Genomic DNA, 9,482 nt, shown 5'->3' with positions numbered 1-9,482 from the left:
TCCTGCTCCCTACCATAGAGGTGAAAACTGATGTTCTGACAGACTTACTTCATCAAGGTCAGACCACCTCTGATCTCCTTCTGCCATTCAAAAAGGTCCTCACATATAGTCTTCTTGGAGCTTGGTCCAAGCCTTAACCAGGCCCACCGGTAAACCGGCAGATTACTCAGCACCGCAGCCCAGCTCCAGTCGACACACCATTTCTGTCTGAGTCACTCTCTGGATAGCCTTGTGGTATAGGCCTCAACTAGATGGTTCAACCTCAATAACTTACCAACCACTCTTCTGACAGAAAATCTAAGCATGTGGGGACCTTTTGGGACACGTCTCTTTTCCTTGGCCAGTTTGGCCCGCCGTTCCATTAAGGCTGACTGATTATTGGGCTGCTACATCCATGTCCTTCTTATTCTGTGGCCTTCGCCCAGTTCTCGAAAGCAATTCAAGATGGTTGTGATGCGGCCAAGTTCCAGATTCACTGTGTCTTGCAATGTTGCTATTTGTCACCATGTGTGGCTACATTCGACTGGGTTCTTGGGTGACGTCCAGTCCTCCTTGATGAACATGCTCTTTGATGGGTCTTGCTTGGCTGGAGACAAGGCTGACTCTGCTCTTGAACAGTTTAAAGAGAGTGGACCTACTGCTTGCTTTCTTGGTCTTACGACCCAGCCTCGCCAGGCCCAACTGTTTTATTGCTCCTTTCGATCCTTTACATGAGGCCTTCCCTGCCATCAGCCGATCCAGCCCTTTGTTGGGAGAGGCCGAGGTCCCTACAACCCCTACGGCTAAGGCCAGCATTCCCCACAGCCCCACCTGCAAAACCCCTTAGTGTGTCCTTGCAGGACCACAGCCAGTGGCAGAATCTGCAAATTCTATCCAGGTTGGCAAGAGATTACATCAGACAGTTGGTTCCTGCAGATTGTCAGAAAAGGTTATGTACTGCCTTTCATTTATTCCCCGCTGAACCTCCCATTGTCCACCCAACATTTGACAGAGGACCATCTCTACATTTTGCGACATGAAGTCTAAGCTCTCTTGACCAGAGGGGCTATCAAGAGTTTGTCAGTGCCAGAATTGGGATGTGGTTGCTGTTCCAGCTAATTTCTGGTCCCTTAGAAGGACGGAGGACACCAGTCGATTCAAGCCCAAGTCTTGTCAGACCTTTCTCATGGAGACTGAATGGTGGTGTTGGACCTGCAGGATGCCTGTTTCAGTACCATGTCCTGGTGGCCCATCGACACTACCTCCAGTTCCAGATTGACAAGGAGCATTTCCAGTTTGCTGTGCTTCCCTTTGGTCTCACCAGTGCACCTTGTATGTTCATAAAAGTGATGGTGGTGGTGGTGGCAGCATACCTTTGGAGGTCAGGGGTTCCAGTCTTCTACCTACCTTGATGACTGCCTGTTAAAGCTGGGCTTGCCCCAGGCAGTCAACAATCACCTCTGGATTATGGCAAACCTTTTGTCATCTTTGAGGTTCACTATAAATGTGCTGAAGTCACACCTGACTCCTTCCCAGATGCTTCCTCTTCATCTGAGCCATTCTGGACATGGTTTGGTTTCGTGCCTTACCCCCTGGAAACATAGTTCAGGACATTCAAGCTGTATGTAATCCAGGTCTTTCAGCCTCGCTCCTGGATTTCAGTGGTCAACTCTGAGGCTGCAGTGACTGATGGCATCCTGCTGGTTGAGCACAGCAGGTGGCATATGCAGGCTCTGCAGGGGGAGCTGAAGTCCCAGTGGGCCCAACATTAAGGGGAACCGCTCTGACCACGTCCAAATTTCTGTATCCATGCACATTGGTACATGTATACATGCACACTTTACCATGCCGCCCCTCTGCATAGGCCAGAGCTGGGTAGCTGCCTACATGTTTTAGTTGTATTTATAATTTGCATTCCTCTTATACTGCCTCCTCAATGACATTGCTGTGTGCTGTGCCTCAAAACAAGACCACCTCTCACAAATGACACTAAGCTTACCACTTAGAATCACAAATAAAACAGCATGCCCGCACGTTGAAGTGTGCTACCTGTGCAAAAATGCACTTTGGCACTTGAGAAGTGCTTCAAAAATGCTACAGTAGGATGTAAACATATACACGGAGGGGCCTTGGGTCAGTCTGACATTTGACATTCTAAATAACTCCACGGTTAACATACTTTATGTGGGTCGTATTTCAGTAGCCTTGAAGCACTATTTTTTCACAGTGTGTTGGTAAGCCGCCTAGCTGTGTGGTGAATGGGTTGCTGGTATTATTTAGTGATGGCATTTTGCAGATTTATATGTTTTCAGATAATCACCAGAAGGCAAAGATATTACCAACAATAAGTACAATACGGGTAGAAGTCCCAGATCACCCAGTGCAATTGGGAGTGTAATAGGCAAAAAGAACCTCCCAAACAATTGCTAACAGTAAAATGCAGTGACAATATACAATCACTGAGAATCTCCATTGCTATACATCCTTGCTGTAGTGAATCAATGAGACCCCGAGAAATCTTTGCGGATGGCCCCTGCGGGCTTCAATAGATTATACAATACTGGTAGAATGACAGTTAAGACAAGGCAGAATGGACACAACAAATATACGTGTAGCGTCAATAGTCAAGCAGGGCATTTCATCACTAGGATCAAGAATCCAGTGTGGTCGGGAGCAAAGCTGGTACAGTGCACAACAGTTAGTGGGTACTAGGACACTAGGTCTTTGCTGTAAGTGCGTAAATCAGACAGCAGCATTTCCCATTCATCTGCAACTGGGTGTGTTCACACACCTCAAGCATCTTTACGCCTGAGCATCGCTACTTCTGCGCATTCCCACTTGGGCATCACCCAACACCAGTGCATCTCACACACACACACCATTAACAACTCTCATAACATTCAAACATGCACGCACGCAACATTCATTTTAAAAGTTCACACACACTTCTTTCACACACGCACGCACATCCATTAACACTCATAACATTCAAACATGCATGCATGCCCCAAACATTCATTTTAAAACACACACACACACACACACACACACACTTACACTTACACACTTACCTTCATCCTCGAGGTCCCAGGAGGGCTGGGACTGCTGCCTTCCCTCATTGGCTGACCTGACAGCAGTCCCAGCCTCATCACAGTGTGGGATGGGGTCAGTGAGACTGCTGACCCCACCCCACTCTGTGACGAATTGTCACTGATTGACACTCGCCCTGGGCGCTTCAGGGCTTAAACCTGAAGCGCCCAGGGCGAGTGTCAATGGGTGACACTTTCCTTGTCACCCAGGGGAGGGCCTCGAGGCACCTTTGCTGAGCCGAGGAGGTCACGCCCATAGGAGCGGTGACCTCCTCAGTCCAGCAAAGTTCAGCTCAGGCAGCCAGGTGTCGGCGCAAATCGCACATGTCTCACTCCTGGCTGTCTGAGCTGAAAATAAAGAGTATCTGTCAGGGTGACCTTTGTTCAGCCTGGCAGACACTCTTCATGAGGGGCAAAAGGTGGGGGGGCATGGCCCCTCCGCCCTGAAGGACGGGCCGTGCCTGCCCTTGAGGACTTTTGAACAGGCCTTCGAGGGGTCTCTCTATCGTGCGTAGGTCTGAACGCCCAGTCACTTCCTTCAGCACCTCAGAACACCTCCCCTCCACCCCCACCTCCCCCCAAAAAAATACCACTGCTGGACACGTCCAGAACATATGCAGGAGGTCTGCTCCCAATTGTGGACAACTGGGACACTTCGAGGAGGAACCAAACACCTGATGTAGGTGAGCGGGAGTGAAGTAGGCTCCATGGAGTAGATTATACTGAATATATGGAAACTTTGCATCCGCAATACTTTTCTAGGGTATCGTAACACTTTATCCCATTCCTTCTCTTAGAAATGGGGTCTCTAGTTGGCAGTGGTTTGCACCATGTCCAAGTAGCGGCCCCTCACTCAAGTCTGGGTAAGGGAGTCACACAGATATGATTTGCCCTGTTCACCCTGTTGGTAGTTTGGCACGAGCAGTTAGGCTTATCTTAGAGGCAATGTGTAAAGTATTTTTTGTTGTGTGTATGTTTGTATTTATATATATATATATATATATATATATGTAAAACAAATGGTCTGAATAGGAATTCTGTGGCGATCTCTGGTGCCGGTGATGGAGACCACCCTCAGATTAATATTTAGAGTCCAAAAAGATTCACCACATTCCAAAAGGCTCCCAAAATATAGTTTTTATTCTCAAATTTTAGCAACTACCAACGCATTTCAACTCCAAATTAGTCTTTTTCACGTACAATGGGCTTAGAGCCTTCTTATTGCTTACAATTGGTTAACTTTCTTGTCACTCTCATTTGTTTGCTTATTTGATTGTTTTCTTCCCTCTTTTTCTGTTTGTCCATCCTCTGGAGCATAACTTTATCATCCTTTTGACTAGATGATTTTTATCATTCCACTGCTCACATTGAGTGAAATACCTTTTTAGTTTTTATCTCTCAATAATTGAGAAATTCGTCAACTGGTTGAATGGGGTGAAACCTTACTCAAGCAGCAACCCCAATCCTTGTCAGGGTGAAGTTACAAGTAAACCCCATATTAACCTGTGCTCTACCATCTGGTAAATTGGCACAGAGCACTCAGACTTAACTTAGAGGCAATGTGTAAAGTATTTATGGAACACTTCAAACAGTAATACAGTGAAAACATAACACAAAAAACCCTGACCAAATTAGAAAACTATAGTAAATTTTAATAAATCCAGATCAAAATCTGATCTGATGAACCAGATATATGCAGTTTAACAGTTTTCAGTAAATATAGCGCCAAAAAGCACAAAATGCCAACAATGGAAGTCTGGTTGCCTTAGACTGGGACAAAGTCATAAGTTCTTGCCGACTGCAATGGAGCGTGAGCCGAGCTACAGGGACACAATTAGTTCAGCTGAACTAGAGTACCTTAAATCCTAGTTGTGAATAGCTGAGGAGTCCTAATTCAAGTATGTGTTGCACATCTGTAGCGATGTGAGGTCCAGGTCGGAGATAAGTTGCGTGCATCAGTTCCATCGGGCTGCGATGTGAGGTGCTGGGTCATCAATTAGGCCATCAGCGAGAGGGCTTGCGATGCAAAGTCCTGGATTGAGGATGCATCGCTCACCAGCTAGTTTCAAAGAAGCTATGGATCTTGTGATGCGGAGTCCGGCCAATGCGGCGAGGACCTTCATCCGTTATGCATTGCACAGCAGCAATTCCGATGATGCGATGTGCTTCTGCCAGGAAATTCCACCCAGCAGAGGCGATGCATCAGTTCTGCTGGATCTACAGGGAGTGCAGAATTATTAGGCAAGTTGTATTTTTGAGGATTAATTTTATTATTGAACAACAACCATGTTCTCAATGAACCCAAAAAACTCATTAATATCAAAGCTGAATATTTTTGGAAGTAGTTTTTAGTTTTTTTTAGTTTTAGCTATGTTAGGGGGATATCTGTGTGTGCAGGTGACTATTACTGTGCATAATTATTAGGCAACTTAACAAAAAAAAATATATACCCATTTCAATTATTTATTATTACCAGTGAAACCAATATAACATCTCAACATTCACAAATATACATTTCTGACATTCAAAAACAAAACAAAAACAAATCAGTGACCAATATAGCCACCTTTCTTTGCAAGGACACTCAAAAGCCTGCCATCCATGGATTCTGTCAGTGTTTTGATCTGTTCACCATCAACATTGCGTGCAGCAGCAACCACAGCCTCCCAGACACTGTTCAGAGAGGTGTACTGTTTTCCCTCCTTGTAAATCTCACATTTGATGATGGACCACAGGTTCTCAATGGGGTTCAGATCAGGTGAACAAGGAGGCCATGTCATTAGATTTCCTTCTTTTATACCCTTTCTTGCCAGCCACGCTGTGGAGTACTTGGACGCGTGTGATGGAGCATTGTCCTGCATGAAAATCATGTTTTTCTTGAAGGATGCAGACTTCTTCCTGTACCACTGCTTGAAGAAGGTGTCTACCAGGAACTGGCAGTAGGACTGGGAGTTGAGCTTGACTCCATCCTCAACCCGAAAAGGCCCCACAAGCTCATCTTTGATGATACCAGCCCAAACCAGTACTCCACCTCCACCTTGCTGGCGTCTGAGTCGGACTGGAGCTCTCTGCCCTTTACCAATCCAGCCACGGGCCCATCCATCTGGCCCATCAAGACTCACTCTCATTTCATCAGTCCATAAAACCTTAGAAAAATCAGTCTTGAGATATTTATTGGCCCAGTCTTGACGTTTCAGCTTGTGTGTCTTGTTCGGTGGTGGTCGTCTTTCAGCCTTTCTTACCTTGGCCATGTCTCTGAGTATTGCACACCTTGTGCTTTTGGGCACTCCAGTGATGTTGCAGCTCTGAAATATGGCCAAACTGGTGGCAAGTGGCATCGTGGCAGCTGCACGCTTGACTTTTCTCAGTTCATGGGCAGTTATTTTGCGCCTTGGTTTTTCCACACACTTCTTGCGACCCTGTTGACTATTTTGAATGAAACGCTTGATTGTTTGATGATCACGCTTCAGAAGCTTTGCAATTTTAAGAGTGCTGCATCCCTCTGCAAGATATCTCACTATTTTTGACTTTTCTGAGCCTGTCAAGTCCTTCTTTTGACCCATTTTGCCAAAGGAAAGGAAGTTGCCTAATAATTATGCACACCTGATATAGGGTGTTGATGTCATTAGACCACACCCCTTCTCATTACAGAGATGCACATCACCTAATATGCTTAATTGGTAGTAGGCTTTCGAGCCTATACAGCTTGGAGTAAGACAACATGCTTAAAGAGGATGATGTGGTCAAAATACTCATTTGCCTAATAATTCTGCACTCCCTGTATGGATGGGCTGGCAGAGCACTTTTGGGTCCAACTATCCAGGCCTGGATTGGCACCACTTGGCAAGGCAGTACTCACAGCTGGCAGAGTCCAAGTGCTGGGTTCAAGGATGTTGGGCACTTCTGACCCTGAGGCTCTAGTGAGGAGGGCAGCCAACTAGCCCTTGGAGTCAATCAGGTGGTCCTTGGTCCAACAGGTGCAGGTCTAGTCCTTATCACCCATGCAACAGGGAAGCAGGCAGTACGTCAGCAGGGCAGCAGTCCAGCAGAGTGGCAGTCCTTTCAGCAGCACAGCAGTCTTTCTTCCTGGCAGTCTTCCACAGGTTCACAAGTGTACTGGAGTGTTGAACCTAAAGGTCCAATGTTAACAAAGGGGTGTCCACTTTGAAGTGGGGGAAGCTTGTACAGATATTCACCCCCCTGAAGTGTCGGCATCCCCTTCCTCCCTGTCCTGACTCCACCTTTTCTGGGGGAATTGGGGTCACAAAAGACTAGTGACAAACATGTTGTGAGAGTGCTCAGGCAGAACCTTTGTGATCTGAAAGTGTGGTAGATGGCAGCCCCTTCCCCTTGTTAACTCGGAGTGGCTCATTCTGCCAGCAAAATCTTTCCTTTTTCTCACTGTCTGGGAGCAATACAGTAAGAGCAACTACCAGCTACACCTAGTGAAGTAACCCAGGAACAGGCTGCATTCACCAACTGATTAGGACAAGAAAATATCAACTTTCTAAAAGTGCATTTTCAGATGCTGTCTAAAAATCCAACTTTATCATTAAAGAGGGTGTGACGGGGCATCTTCTTTTGAAGCCGCCCCTCGGTACTCCTGGGGCACACGTCCGTGTGCGGGAGGCCCCGGGGAGCCTTCCAATGATGAACACGCCGACCCGGAAGCACTTCTGACAAGGACCGGCAGGACAACGGACGTCCGGCCATCGGGGCTTTTTAAGGAACCCCTCCGTCATTCAGGACGGCAACGACTGGAACAGGACGACGTCTCCTGGAGACCTGCCGACGCTGGTAAAAGCGAGGATCGTGACCAGTGGGAAACGTGGACAGCCAGGAACCAGGAGGAAGCCTGCGCTGAAGCCGGCCACGCTCTGGAGAGCATGGCCATACCAGGTACGGGAAGCAGGTAGATAGTAGGAAAGGTTGGGACAGGATAGGTTTTCTGTTTCGTTATTTTTATTTAGAGCATTTGGGGGGTTCTTTTGTATGAAGACTTTGAGTTTCGAGCATGGCGTTCTAATTACGAAACAAGCACCCACAAACCCCGTGCTTGCTCCTTGAGGCTACAACAGTGTTATGTAATTGTTTTTTTTTTTTGTCTCTTTCTCCGTTCACTTCACTTATTTTATTGTTGAGTACTCGTGGGTGGGACAATACCCTGAACTCGACTCATTTGGCAAGAAAGCCTGGTACATAATTGATTGTTGGTACTTGTTCCCAATTCAATAGGTCTTGGATCAAGTAGCATACAACGCCTTTATTTTGTTCTAAAAGCCTCAAGTAAACTCTAGATACAATAAGCGACACATCGTGCTAAATCACTAAGAGAAAGTCCTTTAAACAGACACAGCGAGAGAGGAAGACAGAGAGAAAAGACGAGAAGAAGATAGGAAGAAATACAGGAAGGGCAGAGGGACATTAAGAAGAAATAATAAGAAAGATACTAGCAACAGGAAAGAAAAGAGGAGAGAAGAAAAGAAAGGATGTCCGACAAACGACAGAAGAGAAGAGAGAAAACAGGAGGGGAAAAAGAACGGGAAGGGTAAAAAGAGAGACTAAGGAGAACCTACTTACCCACTACCTGTGTTCTTTTTTCCTTTACATGCTCCTCCTGAGTGGACCCTGGGAAACGAAAGAAAGACAAGAGCACAAGCGTGAAAACCCAAAGAGAAGACAGAGAGAAGGAAGACAGTCAAAGACGTTTTGGTTCATTTTGTTTCTTTTTCCCCTCAACAAACCCACCATTGACTTATGAGCACACAGTAAAACTCTTGTGACTACGCTTGGGTCCCTACATTTTCTGACGCCTCACCTTACAGAGGGCTTTTAGTTACAATTCTTAACCAAACTAGTTCTGTCTGCCCTTCCCCACTGGAAGTTACAGCTTGTTAAATGCACTAAGGTAACTCAAATGTTATCCTATGAGAGAAGTAGGCCTTGCAGTAGTGAAAACAAATGTAGGATTTTTCTCTACTGGACATGTTAACTGTAAAGGTACGTCTTACTTTTTAAATACACTACACCCTGCCCCCTGAGCTGGGCAGGGTCTACCCTAGTGGTGACTTATAAACATTAAAAAGGAAGGTTTGGGTGTGGCAACATGTTTATTTTGACATGTTGAAATGCAGTTTAAAACAGAACACACAGGCTGCAGTTGCAGGCCTGGGGTATGTTTAAAGAATTGCTTGGGTGGGTGGCACAGTCAGTGCTGCAGGCCCACGAGCAGCATTTAATTTACAGGCCCCAGGCACAGGTAGAACTACTTAGATAGGGACTTACAAGTAAACTATATAGGCCAACTGGGTGTTTACCAATTCTACCATATTTGAAGGAGAATGACAAGCACTTAGCACTGATTAGCAGTGGTAAAATGTGCAGCGTCCTAAAAGCCAACGCAAACGGTTTCAG

The 9,482-nt window shown here is 46.1% G+C and overlaps 1 long non-coding RNA gene across 1 annotated transcript; it reads left to right on the top strand.

Moving 5' to 3' along the window:
* The first annotated feature begins 7,718 nt into the window (after nt 1-7,718).
* On the top strand, nt 7,719-8,854 carry LOC138299926 (uncharacterized). Its single transcript, XR_011204853.1, has 2 exons — nt 7,719-7,967; nt 8,419-8,854. It is a non-coding gene; the product is annotated as an uncharacterized lncRNA (long non-coding RNA).
* The last annotated feature ends 628 nt before the right edge of the window (nt 8,855-9,482 follow it).

The sequence above is a fragment of the Pleurodeles waltl genome, chromosome 6 (genome assembly GCF_031143425.1).
Source record: "Pleurodeles waltl isolate 20211129_DDA chromosome 6, aPleWal1.hap1.20221129, whole genome shotgun sequence".
Lineage (NCBI taxonomy): Eukaryota > Metazoa > Chordata > Amphibia > Caudata > Salamandridae > Pleurodeles > Pleurodeles waltl.
The sequence above is the reverse complement of the archived record's forward strand: the minus strand, read 5'-3'. Positions and strand labels throughout refer to the sequence as shown.